Source organism: Lycium ferocissimum, chromosome 10 (genome assembly GCF_029784015.1).
Source record: "Lycium ferocissimum isolate CSIRO_LF1 chromosome 10, AGI_CSIRO_Lferr_CH_V1, whole genome shotgun sequence".
NCBI lineage: Eukaryota > Viridiplantae > Streptophyta > Magnoliopsida > Solanales > Solanaceae > Lycium > Lycium ferocissimum.
In genome coordinates, this window is record NC_081351.1 from 54199865 (window position 1) to 54212555 (window position 12691).

Sequence of the window (12691 nt, forward strand, 5' to 3'; positions counted from 1 at the left end):
TTATTCTCCTCATTTCTCCAAATCTGGCCATCTCCTTCTCCAAGCCTGTTCGAGTCACTTCAGCTAAATTCAAAGTTCGGTTAGCGCCCACATGAACAATATCAATGAAGATCAACTGCTGTCCCACTTTCTCGCTTTTTTCTCATCATTGTAAGGCTCACTGCCTTTGTTGGTGAAACCGTCGGAAAATTTGAGTTCTAGATCGACTTTGTCATCACCTCCATGTCACGACCCAAACCGATGAGTCGTGACGAGTGTCTGACCTCTAGTGACCAAACACCCCTATACACATATCTGAACCATACTGAACATCAAGGGCCCATAAGTGACTTAAGCGATCTCTCATCTTGCTTATAAGCCTGAAGGGGTGACATCATAAACTCTGTACAATCTGTATATACATATACACGCTGAAAGGACAGTGCAAGCCACCTAGGCCATTATATATACTGTACACAAAAGAATGGAAGCCGACAAGGCTACATTATCTGACAAATACATACAACTTCCCTGAGACCTCTGCCTGAATAAAAGTTGTAGAAAGGACGGGACGGGAACCGTCGTACCCATATACATATACATCTCAAAAAGAGTAGCATACCGAATGGTAACGTGTGCTCGGATCAAATGGAGCGCAACGACCACCGGATAGAGTCCTACTAGATGGACCGCCGTCTGCTGAACACAACGGGCATGAACTCAGCCCCCCGAACAATAGGGGAGTCAGTACAGATAATGTACTAAGTATGTAAAGCATAAAAGTAACATATAAATAAGAATCATGAATGAAATACAAACCTATGGGCGAAATGACTATCTGACTGCATAAGTATGACTAAATATCTGATCATATCTACGCAACTCTGCATGCATTTGTATGAACGAGTATCTGTAAGTATTTGTATAAATCTGTATAACTGACTATGCCTCTGTGGGCGCATAATATGCATGCTCTCAATGATAATCATGCTCATGTACATAAATATAGGTCATAGTGCTGAGGAACGTTCAGCCCGATCCATAGCCCATATAATAGTCTTAGGGAACGTACGGCCCAGTCCATATATCATATGATAATGCCGAGGAACGTACGACCCGATCCATATATCATCTAATAATGGCGAGGAATGTACGGCCCGATCCATATATCATCATCAAGGTGCACCAGCTGATCAGGTGGTGCCTATCCCTTTCCTCATACCCCATATACATATAATACACGCGTATATAATGCCTTAAGTCGGTCACGGGTCAATATGCATATGAATGTATGAATGCAATGCATGTATAAACTGAATACATAGAACTCTCGGAGTGACACAAGATCGTACTATCTCCAATGAACATCTTTTGAGCTAACAACATAAACATAAGAAATCTCAAGATCCATGAACAGAAGGAACAATCATACGGGGTGTAGGAACATCAAATACTGACGTACTCCTAGTACTTCTAAGAGTAGAGTAATATGGAAGCTCGTCTAATCGCTTGTTGGCTCATAACATAGGATCATGCCAAAATGAAAAAGGAATAGCCTTAACATACCTTGAAGTGTATCTAATCGTCCAACGTCTACTTCTTGAACTCGTAAATCTACAATCAATATAACATAGGCCTAAATTAGACTTATTTACCTCACTTACTAACCATTTTAAAATATAACAAGAGCTTAACGAATTGTGGAGAACATTTCCCGTGTAAACTTAACAATCCTTCAACTTCCGATTCAATCCAACATCAACCACAATATCAACAACAACAATGACAACACTTACATATCAAGATATACTCAAATCCATTCCCAATCATATCTTAAAACAGCCCCTAATCACCATTTTACCCTTCATCAACTTACCACTTTCACAGCTATCTTCTCTTTACTTAAAACCACTAAATATCTTCGTAATTAACTTAAATACAAGGGTAGGAATCATTTACATACCTTGAGGGGTCTAAGATTCCAAATATCAACCTCAAATCCAACTTCCCAAGCTTCACAACTTTAATGAAACCCTAGGAACCACCTTCTTCTTCACAAGGTCGGGTTTACGGGGCTCGGATCTTACCAAATCTCCACTAATATGATGGAAAGTATTAAAAGGAAGATTTAAGGGTTTTCCCTGGTCTGATAATAAGGAAAATAAGGAATAATTCGTGGGATCATATATTTATAATTGGAACTAGAAAGTTCCAGCGATGCGGTTCGACGAACGGGTCGACCACCCGTCGACGTGTCGACGGTCCGTCGATCTGGCCTGCAGATCAGAGACTGCGGAGACATACTGACGGTGCGCAATGATGTTCCATCGACATGTCGACCGCCCGTCGATGTTGATTGATATCTACAGATTTCCCTGAATCAGTTCAGACTGCGTCGATTCGATTCGTTCAACTTCTAATCCTGTAAATTACCAGTAATACCTGCAGGTACCTTTGTACACGGGGTAAGACACTTTCTATCTCCAAAACTCGGGCACAGGTCTCTATGCCAAAGGCATACCCAAATAGGAAACCATAAATTCTACTACGACGAAAACGAGAGGCGTAACACTCCACCGTCATTGTCATCTCTGGTCGAAATCCATGGCCAACCGATTGAAATTTCTCAAATCAGAGTGCAGGTGTATTTTACTTCTTTTTTCTCAGATTTAGGCGAATTTGGGTGTATTCTTTATTTTTTAGAGTAAATACAATGTATTTTTTGTATGTTTGCTTGTATTTCTGTATTTCGAATGAGATTCTTTAGGCAAATTTCTGTATTTTTTAAAATTTTGTTGTTTGAATACAACTGAATCGAAAATAATGTAAAAGTAGATAAGAATGAATACAATTAATTGAATACAGACGACTATCCCTATATTTTTTTGGATTTTTGTTGTTTGAATACAATCGAATTGAAAATGACTGAATTAAATACAGCGAAATAGACCCTATGACAAGGAATTAGTAGCTACGAGCCATAATTAGCTAAACTATAGCTACAGCATGTTAGAAGCGTCTAAACAATAATGCTTTCTGTAAATTTCTCTAGCAATTAGGCCTTACTTTGAATTGATACTGAAGTTCAACTCTTGTTAGTGTTGCTGATTCCACCCTTTACTAAAAAATGAAAATCCCCACCCCAAAAGCATTGCTCTCAACCTATGATCTCTCTCTCTCCCTCTCTTTCTCTCTCTCTCTCTTTTCGTTCTCTCTCAGCATAGGTTAAGCTAACCTCGCCGAACAGGGTCGCCATGGCCAAGAAGAGAGGTCGGCCTTGAATAATATCAGAAATCACTGTGGGAAGTTCAGTCAGTTCTAGAATCATTGCTGAAACGCTTGAACGGGGGAACGAACAAAGGGTGATTACGCCAAAATCAACCCAGATTCAAATCATAGCTCAATCAGGTGGAAGCAAAGGGACTTTTAGGACCATGAACAAGGCTATGAAGGATTTGAATCTAGGGTTGTCACAATCAAACAAGCTGAATGGGCAGCTTATGACGAGTCCTCCAATAGGCTATACTTATCCCTATGATGTGGCATCTACGAGCAGTGTGGTGAAGGTGAGCTCAGATCCGCGCGCGTTGGGATTTGGGTCGGTACAAGACAGTGAGGTTAACTAGTCGTAAGCTGCAGTAACAACAATGAAACAAAAGATCTTACTAAAGCTCAATCAGAGAAATTAGTTGAAGCAGCCCCTACTGACCCATAGAAGGAACTCTCTACAGGTAATCAAGCTATTGAGAATGGTATGTCATTGTCTTAATGGTAAAATTGGATAAAACAGAGGTTGAACATGAGACATTGAAGTGGAAATCTGCTCTAATTGCGTATGCTATAGGATAAACACCCGGTTATAACTTTATGTGCAAATACATAGCTCAAACCTGGCCAAATGTGGAGAAACCAGATGTATGCTTGCACAAAGAAGGGTATTACATTATCAATTTAAGACTATGCATGATATGAAAGAGGTGTTGTGTTACATCTTGGAAATTTCGTGTCGTTTGCATGACGAGTAAACTAATGAAAGAATAAAAGTGCATATGAATCCCTTATAAGGTTAAAGACATTATCTAATAATTATAAGTATGCACCTTAAGGTTTCAGAGTCATATGAAACGGCAGAAGTAGGTTTGTTGAAAGATTGGAATTCGAGTTATGTTTTAGGAAGTTTTCATACCATTTGACTTATACATTGCTTAGAATTGCCTTGAGGGGAGCTATAGGTCCCCTTATATGGTTAATGAAGTATTATACAAGTGCCAAGAAGGTTCCATAAGGATTGGAAGTCAAACGAACCGAAAAGAGCACATTTTCGCGAAACCGGGGAGAAATGGGCAATATGCGGCCGCATACTCAGTATGCTAGGCCGCAAACTCCCCATTTTTGGTGAGCATTCTGCCCAAAACCACCCCCATGTTTTGAAGGGAGTATGCTTCCGCATACTCACCGCAACATGGAGCGGTAGGGCGAGTTGGACACCTTTTTAAACCCTAAAGGACCCTATTCTTCACATTAACTTTCCATACTTATTTCCCCACATTAAAAGAAGGTTCTTGAGAGTTATTGAAGGTTCCCCAATGTTCTAAACCTTTCTATATCATCGAGAGAGAAGATCAACATCAAAACCCCAGAGCTAATCCATGGAGGGTGATGGTTCTTACTTCTCTTTAAAGTTGTGATGAACTTGGTCTTGAAAGGAGCTGAGAAAGGTGAAGTTCCTCCAATATAAGGTATGTTCTTCCTATTATTTACATGATGGAGTTGATGTAAAGGTGTAGTTATTCTTGGAAAGGAAAAGAATTAAAGTGGAGAAGTCATAAAATGTTGAAGTGAAGAAGATGACTATGAGATGAACTTGAAAAGGGATTTTTGGATTAATTTGAGATTAAATTGCATCTAACTTCTTGATTATGATATTGTGGATGTTGTTATTGTTGTTTGGGATTTGTTTTGTGATATGGTGAAAGTTGACAAAATAGGGAAAATGCTGCCCAAATTTCGTTAGTTCGTTAATTGCACTATTTTGAACTTAAGAGTGTTTTCAAGACTTAACCTTAGTGTGAATCCTCTTGAATATAGATTTTGCGGACTTTGGGGGAGAACGTTAAGTAGTTAAGAAGACGTAAAGGTATGTAAGGCTAACCCTTCTTTCTAAAGGCATGATTTCCTTATCGTAAATCCATCTAAGATATCCGCAATGTCCTATTCCTAGAAATGCTAGAAGTTCATGACTTTCAAGATTCTTGAGATATTATTAGTAAAAGCTCTTCATAGTGATGATGATAATGATGATGATGATGATAATGATGATGATGATGATGATGATGGTGATTCCATAATAGAAATTGCGGGCTTACCGACTTTATGTCACCCTGATAAAGTTGTAATGTTTCCCTCGGATATTTATGTATGTCATACATGTATATAGCTATTTTATGACACCGAGCCTATATAGCCGGGTATGATATCTATTGTGCGCACACCACTACAGTTGGGTATGGAAAACACCGATCCCTGATATGGTTGGGTATGGATAATACCGAGCCTAGATGGCCAGGTATGGTATCATTATATGTATATGTATAGAATGTTTTCTTTAGAAAAAGGTTGAGTAAGCATGATGAACGTCTTAAGAGGTATCATGAGGTATAAATGATTCATTTATCTTACGTTATTCTCCAAGCTTTTATCATGTTACTATTCATGCCTTACATGCTCAGTACATTATTCGTACTGACGTCCTTTTGGTTGTGGACGCTGCGTTCGTGCCCGCAGGTAGACAGGAGACGAGCACGTACCTTTAGGGTGCTTCATCGTGATTGCATAGAGGTGCTCCGTTTGATCCGGAGCTGCAATAGTTGGTATTATTCTTTTTGTGTACATATATGGGCATGGAGGGGTCCTGTCCCGTCTTTATGATTTTACACACTCTTCGTAGAGGCTCGTGTAGCAGGCGTTGGGATTTTAAGTTTTAACGACTCGCACATTGTCACACCCTGATCTTACTAGGGTGTGATGGGCACCCGACCCCACATTCGGAGCCGAGCGAACCCGCTGACTCTTACTACATACATACTTCCTTTGGATTCTTAGATCAAACAAAAATAAAATACATAGTAAAATTTTCAAAATTTCTTTTTGTCGTTTCTCAATTTAAACACAGTCTGTAAGTGTAAGGACTCTGTAACATAATGCGTAATAAAAATATATTAGCTAATGGACCCACTCTCAAAATCGACACCGGGACTCACGACTCGCTAAAGTCTCTAACTTCGAGCAACCGCACAACACACATAATCGACTCGGCGACCTCCGGTAATAAATGGAGTCTACCAACTCCTCCCTGAACGCCTTCGGCGGTAGCTCTTACTTGTCGAGTGTACCCGCGCATGAAACGCAATACCCCACGAAAGGGGCGTCTACGAGCAATGTACTGAGTATGTAAGGCATGTATAATATTATACGAGAGATACATAACATAATTAATGACATAAAAGAAATATAGAGCATATCATGATATAGGAGAGCAAGCTGTACATATGAGTGTCCTTTTTGGCGAATACCTTGCACGCTTAGTAGTTTGCGGAACGTTCCGTATATCATATCGATGGCGTGCAGTCCATATACATATATAATATAATATAATATAATATAATGCCGCGGAACGTGCAGCCCGATCCATATACATATATAATGCGAGGAACGTTCGGCCCGATCCATTTACCCACATATCCCGCGTCCGGGATGGTATCTTATTATACCAACTGATCAGGTGGCTATGCGTCTATAGCGCCTCACCTTTCCCCATCTTTCCCCATATACATATACATATATCATGTCCATATGTCATGTACATATGTCATATAAGCATGCGCAGAGAGCTCAAAGAAAGCCGTGTATCCGTCGGAGTGACGTAAGGTCGGTAACCTCCGATTTCTTTATGGAATAATCATGGGAGCTTTGTCTCACCTTGAAGGAACAATTATAAGGCGAGACTATCAATCAAGGATAACATCACGGAAAACGTAAAAAACGGGTCATAACATATCATTTCATATACTTTGAAACCTTTAAAATAGTCATTATCCAAAAATAGCTTAACATTTCATATCGTCGTATCCATGGTAAGAACATATCCTTGACATATTCGTCCTAGTCATTTTCTCATATCTAGCATCATCATTGTCATCATAAAATCATAGTCGTTGTTTTGGTCATAAAAACTTTCAAAAATCGTAAAACTTAGATTTTGGAGAAAGATGGATATTTTGGAAAACATTCATAAACTTTTAGGAAGGAAAATCATGCTTTGAAATCATAACTTCTAACTTTAGAAAATAAGGACGTTATGGGAGCATTTATAAAATCGCAACGTATGATTCATGCCATAGAAGGAAAAGGGACGAGCCTTAACATACCTGTTTCACGACCAACTAGCTACGCTTAATTGTCCAAGCTCGCTACCGCTATTCTACATTCAAGAAAATTGATGCAACCATTAGATTCATTACTAAGCACACTTGTCTTGACTTTTCAAATAAATTCACTTATGATCTCGAAATTTCACCTCCCCCCCGTAAATACACCATACCCGAGAGTCTTACTCGGCCCAAGTCATCAACAACAATCCGGAATTCAACCCGGCCAAACTATCAACAATACCAACAATTATTCTAGCAACACTTCAACATCCAATTCAATTCAATTCAATTCAATTCACATGACTTTCAAAACGATTCAATCAACATACTAATCCATCCAACACCCTCCAACTCCAATAAAACCAATAACAATACATTTCCTTTTTTTCCAAATTCATGAACTCCACACTAACGGCATCATACTAACAATACCACACTAACAACATTATCTTCCATGCATGCAAGAACATTTCATTCAATTTACATAAGCTTCTAAAACAAGTCTCCAACTACTACAATTTCATTAAGATCATTAAGCTTTTACTAGCAACATAAAATCCACAACACAACAACCAAAATATCAAATAGAATTAAATCACCATGGCTTGTCAAACCACACCCCATTCGGCCACACCACAACAACAACATATTTTATGAATTTTCCATCTTTTCCTATACATTACAACAACAACCAACACACTACACTAAATTAATTCAATCTTTTAGCACAATATCACACACACACGGCCAACACCCACAACTTTCATATTTCCATGAATTCCATTCATTTCCACATACTACAACATACCAAACCATTCATAACATATAAAAGAAAATGAATTCTTACCTTTTTCCTTCAACTTCCACACTTAGCTAGAATTATAACTTTTGCAAGAATATGTGTTCTACTTGCTCCAACAACTCTTCCATGTCATAGAGGACCCTCCAATTGGTAGGAATACTTGAAGAAAAATATTTTTCTCCTTCACTCCCTCTTGGCCTTGTTTGGCCGAATTCCCCTTTTTTTTTTTTTTTTTTTCCTTTCTTTCTTTCTTTCTTTCTCTCCAAATTCTTGATTCAAAAGATGAACCCCTCTTATATATATATCTTCTTCCAAATTCATGTGAGGGGCACATGCCCTCTCTCTACATTTTTCTAGAATTTTCCTTTTCTTTCCTTGAATTTTTTTTTTCTAAAATAAAAGATGACTTATTTTTGTCATCTTTTCTCTTTTTTTTTTTTTTTCATGGCCAATAGGCCCTTTTAGAACTTTCATGAACCCTTTAGTGAAATTTCCATTTTGCCCCTCGACTTTCCTCAATACTACCATTTTGCCCTAGCCTTCCACATTATTTTCATCGGCCATTTTGCAAATTTCTCTTTTTACCCTTGGCCTCTCCCAACATTTCCATACTACCAATGTTCATAAATAAAATTCATAACCAACTTGTACATTAAAATAATTTTGGAAATAATCTTGCCTTTAACTTCTCGCAATTATCCCGAATTATCCGAACGTACGAAATACGGGCTATAACACACATACCTCATAAAAGGAGGGAGGTATCCTGGAAAAGTACGGTTGTCAATTGTACCGGAAAAGTCGGAAAAACCCACCAACTACTTAATGGTGCTCTAAAGGATACATTTTAGAGTAACTACCTAATTTTTAGAAAATTAGGAAAACTGATTCGAAAAGGGTTCATTTAAAACTATTATTTAAAAGAAACCTAATCTACCAAAGTTAAGGGTTCGCGATCCTCCTGGGAAGGTGTTAGGCACCCGTACTCAATTGCGGTTTACCTACGGGTTCTAATAGTGTGTCTTATGATTATAAGTTGTTTTTGGATAAATTTGCTTAAGTTTATATTTCCGCAATAAAAGATTAGTCATTTACATGCAAAAATACATTTTTCAAGAAATCGATGGAGTATAGTTTTGCCCAAAATTGGGCGTAGGGTGTCGGACTAGAACACTTAGGCTAATATCCGAAGGCTCTTAGCCTAAGTAAGACTCTACGTAAGTCCACCAAAAAATGTTTTTGAAAAATGCGTTTAAGTATAGAAAATAGTTTTATAAAATAGTTTTGGCATACTATAGTATTCGTATATAAACCGTAATTTACTTAACTAAATTATCCAATTTTATACAAGTTTTAGTCTATTTTTACAAGTTTTATACAAATTTTACACAAGTCTTAATTTTATTAAATCAATCCAGAAAGTCCCAAAATAGTCCACGTCAGTCCAGTCCTAGAAGTTCCAGAAATGTCAATTTAAGTCCACAGTTCCAAAATTAGGCAGATTTAGTCCTTTAATAGTCCAAAGCAATCTAGTTCCCAATTTTTACACAATATTAACGTCGATTAATGTATAAAAAGTGTTTTAGCGACTCAAATACGCTGTTTTAAACATAAGGGTCCCAAATCTAAAATTTAAAGCTCATATAATTATAATGTAAAGGCACAAATGTAAAGTTTGAGGGACTTGGGCCGAACAAGCCCAAGAGAAGAAGTAAAATACAATTTGAGCCCTTAATCCAACGTATGCTCCAATCTACGCTCCGTTTTTGTAGATTTGATATATTAGGCATTGATGGGCCTCGTGGAAGCCCACCAACGGGTTGGAGGGTGGAAAATACAAGAGGTATACTTAACATTAGTATTTGCTCAATAATTATAAATAATACGGAAATTAAACTACATAAATTATTACAAAGCCAAAATATGAATTACAACATTTTTGGGCCAAGCCCAGCAACAAATAATGCTAACAAAAGCTACAGGAGCCCAATAAGCAAGTGATTAATAGTAACAGTCGACTGAACTAGCCCAAATGACCATCTGGCCCAACTAATGGCCCACTAAGTTCTTCCCAGAAATAATTCTAAGTGTTGAACCTTAGATATACCCAATATACAGCCTGATATACTTTCCCCCAACTTTTGTTTTAAATTTTCTAAGTGTCTAAGAGGTGATATACATAGATATACTCTGTTGTACAACAATTATAATCAGGATTATACTAAGTGCAGGTTGAATATACCTTCAATATACCACTGATATACTTGAACATGGAGAGCAAAATCACCCAAGAAGGGGGGCATACCCCTCCATGCTCAAGCTAATCTCACACAAGTTGCAAATTATACAAATTCAGAGCTACTAAAGCTCAGCAAACAGTTAAGCAGGCAACACAGATTAAAACTCAAACAGATAAGCACTTCACAATAAGGCACAAAGGCTACAAAATTTGGCAAGTTTTAGGAAGACAATATCATATATAATGTATAGTAATTAGCCAACAACTAAAAGAGTGAACCAGGGCAGCATGGTAATGTCAAGAAAAGGTGCAAAGTTTCAAGAGTTCAATGATGAATCAACTATGAAAACACAAGGCATGAGGTGTGCTAGAACCAAATGACAAATAGAAGTAGGAAAGTGATATGCAGGACCTCCAAATACACAAGAACAGAATCCATAGTGGACACACAATTATCACTTAGTTTTAATTGCATCATTGCATTAAATTCATATGCACACAGACAGTTTCAACAAATAACAAGGCAAGGTGACCAGAATTAGTTTCCAAAGGCCATTTTCCCAAGTTTAGTATCCAGCAGTTTAATGCCAAGTCAACTAAGGTTTCCAATTTTCAGAGTAGTAAAAAGGTTCTACTTTGGTTTTCATAATGAGCCATGATAGTCAGAAACATCAGCCATGCATAAACACTCTTTGAAATCAAGTTTCTCAGAGTTTAAAGGTGGCATTTAGTTTATCCCAGTTTCTCATAAAACAAACCATACATGATTAGGTAGTCAACTCAAGTTCAAAGATAAATAGAGTTTTTTAATGACACTCAAAGTATGCAAATAGACCTATATTAATGTAGAGGTTCCCAGAATGACAGTAGAGTGAAAAGGAAAATTAGAAGAGTCACATGTAATGAAGCAGCCAAAGTAAACAAAGTGTTATTCATGAGAAAAATGAATGTCAATCAAGTTCATGTGATCATCTACAGGGCATAGCCTATACAGATAGAGGGAGGGTAGATACACAAAGATGAACTAGACAAATGGGCTGGACAAGCTTGCTAAATCACGCTTTAGGTAATCTTAGCACAAAATAAGTGAAGCAAAGGCAAGTTATACAAGTTCCAAGCACATGTACAAAGATGCTGGGATTTGGTAAGTCTATTGATTCAGATGAGTGATAAAGGCAAGCACAATGACAACTTAGGCAGATAGAAAAAATAGCAGGACAGGTAGAAATCAAGTAGTTCTAAGCCAAAAAAAAAAACCTTGGAAGCTAATCCAAACAAGATCACACATAGTCAAGGTTATTTGAAGTCTAAATTGTCCTAATGAATCAACTCGGAGAGTCCTAAAGACAATTAAATGTCATTTTAAACCCATTTTTTCTACTCAGAGCCTTGTCATTCACATTTCTAGGCATTCCAGGGATCATAATCAAATAAAAAATGCTGGTTCTACCTCTTCAAGTACTCAAGTAGGTGAGTCAACTCACAGTAGCAGAGAATTTTCAAAGATTCATCCCTAATACATCTAGTTTTAGTCAAATCAGACAAGAATAGATCCAGATCACCTTATACTAATCAAACAGGTCAAGATATGCATAATATAGCTATATAGGGACATGAACACATAGCAACTTTGGAGCAAAATTGCATAGAAGTCACAAAGTTAGGCAGCACCATTACAGTTTCTCACAAGAACAACAAGCAGGGATAGTCTACTGCTAATTCACATGTCAATCTCCTCATTTCTATTTATTTTTAACTTAAAGACTTCCAACAAGGATAAAAACAACAAGCAGGCAAGTTTTTTCTTCATTTCTTACCCTTAAAGCTATTTTAGCACCTCATTGATAAACTTAATCAGTATTAAAGTGTCCTACTTCCTTTTTAGATAGATTTCATCCTTAAACAAGACCATAGAAGTCAAAAATCAACAAACAGTGGCCAAACAACCCCTTTCTTTCCATTTTTACTTATTTAAAACATCACATTTTCAGAAATATTGTCAAACTAATACTAGATAGATTTCTTATTTTCAAAGAATAGGCTTAAACAAACTTCAAAACTTTGTAAAAACAATAAAACTTAGGCTAAAATGAGCATTTACATCACATCTTAAACCATCTAGAACCCAGAACTAACAGAACAATATCACAACCTAATTTATACAGAATTTTAAGGCTTAAACCAAACAAAGCTTTGAAAACCAGACAATATTCAATGGAACAATAAACTTGTAGTAAAAAA

At 37.2% G+C, this 12691-nt stretch overlaps 1 long non-coding RNA gene across 1 annotated transcript in view; it reads right to left on the bottom strand.

The window, feature by feature from the left end:
- LOC132034314 (uncharacterized) overlaps positions 1-12691 on the bottom strand; it is a 66483-nt gene that overhangs the window by 868 nt on the left and 52924 nt on the right. The window lies entirely within an intron of this gene.